Here is a 1,526-nt window from a genome sequence, read left to right on the forward strand (position 1 = left end):
CGGAAGCATTAAGACCTTCCATATGTACCAGATCTCACCAGATTTGACAGTATAAAAAATGCAAGATCTGAAAAAACGTCATGCAACCCCAAAATTAAGGACCAAATGCCCAATGAAATGGATTCCTAATTATCGTTTCTAAAAATATTACTCTCATTTCCTAAAGATACTCGCATTCAATAGTAAAGATATATAGGGGTTGCCTTGTAGCACTAAAATTAGCCCATTACCTATTTATTATAGTATCAAAACCAATTTTCCGTCTACAACGTGGATTTTGTTCCTTCTATCTTCTATGTGTATATAAGAGTAAGGTGCCATCATTCTCCCAATACAATTTTGACTTATATTGTAAGAATGGACTCACTACGAAAGCTGTACTTGCACATCATCATGGCGTTGCTGCTAGTCGTGGCTGCAGGTAAATGAAACATCCATTAGCTTAATAATTGCTTTATCATCAGTAAAATTGTTATTGTTCGGTTTTCAGATTTTTTTCTCTCTCACATGTATTCATTTCATTTCATTATATTGGTGTATGAATTGTCAAAAAAAGGTGAGCCTAACGGGTGTCTAGATGGCTGGTGTGTAAAACCAAGTGCCTCGCACCATGGTGGATGTCAGTATGACCCACTTTGCAAATTTGCTTGTCAGAACGAGGGTTGGCCAAGTGGATTTTGTAAACCTGGATTTTTTACTGGGTCATGTAAATGTTGCTATCCATGCAAACACTAGAGCTCCACAGATACCAAGGAGACATTATCTAGTGGTGCTAGCATGCTTGTTTTTACCTACCAATGGGTTTCAATATATTTTCCGTGTGCGTGTTGTCAGAATTTTCCTCTTGAAATAAATACATTGGATTTTTTTTTTGCATATTGTGGGATCATGGAATTCCAACTACAAATTATTATAATTGTATTTGTATGATTTTGTTCTTTGTGAAGAGAAATAACGATACATGATGGAAATTTAATGGCATTTATGGATTTTATCATAGGAAGTCCTATGACTAGAAGAAAAATCATTGGTTGGGAAGACAACCCATTACCATAGGATTTTATTGATCCTTCAAATCTAGCTCTCGCTATGAGACCAAAATATCTTAACAAAAAACTGCAGAAATCATGGTCTTTTATATCGTAGCAAGTTTCCAAAACAAAATAGACACAAAAAAGATTGTGTCAAATTCACAAATGCTATGGTAAAATCCACAAGTGAAGCTACAGAAATCATGGTCTGTTAAATCGTAGCAAGTTAGCGCATAGTTCGTTCATGTTGTCTGCTGATTTGAAAGAGTGGATCAGCAGAAGGAACTTTTGCAATGACATAATTTGTCAACAAATACACCAGATATGATATACACCATCTTTTTATATATATAGCTTGTTACTGCAAAGATTCAGTTAATTTGTATGCTTTGTGCAAGAAATTCGAGCAAACCAATTAGAAGCTGCTTTGCTGCAAGGGTTTGGGGGCAGGCCTGGTGTGGGGCGCCACTAATGCGCTAATGCGCTGGGGCCATG

General features: G+C 36.4%; 1 long non-coding RNA gene across 1 annotated transcript; it reads left to right on the forward strand.

Annotated features, from left to right (window-relative positions):
* The first annotated feature begins 343 nt into the window (after positions 1-343).
* Positions 344-876, forward strand: LOC127304703 (uncharacterized). The gene is made up of 2 exons (XR_007853499.1): positions 344-421; positions 557-876. It is a non-coding gene; the product is annotated as an uncharacterized lncRNA (long non-coding RNA).
* Positions 877-1,526: the final 650 nt, after the last annotated feature.

Source organism: Lolium perenne, chromosome 5 (genome assembly GCF_019359855.2).
Source record: "Lolium perenne isolate Kyuss_39 chromosome 5, Kyuss_2.0, whole genome shotgun sequence".
Lineage (NCBI taxonomy): Eukaryota > Viridiplantae > Streptophyta > Magnoliopsida > Poales > Poaceae > Lolium > Lolium perenne.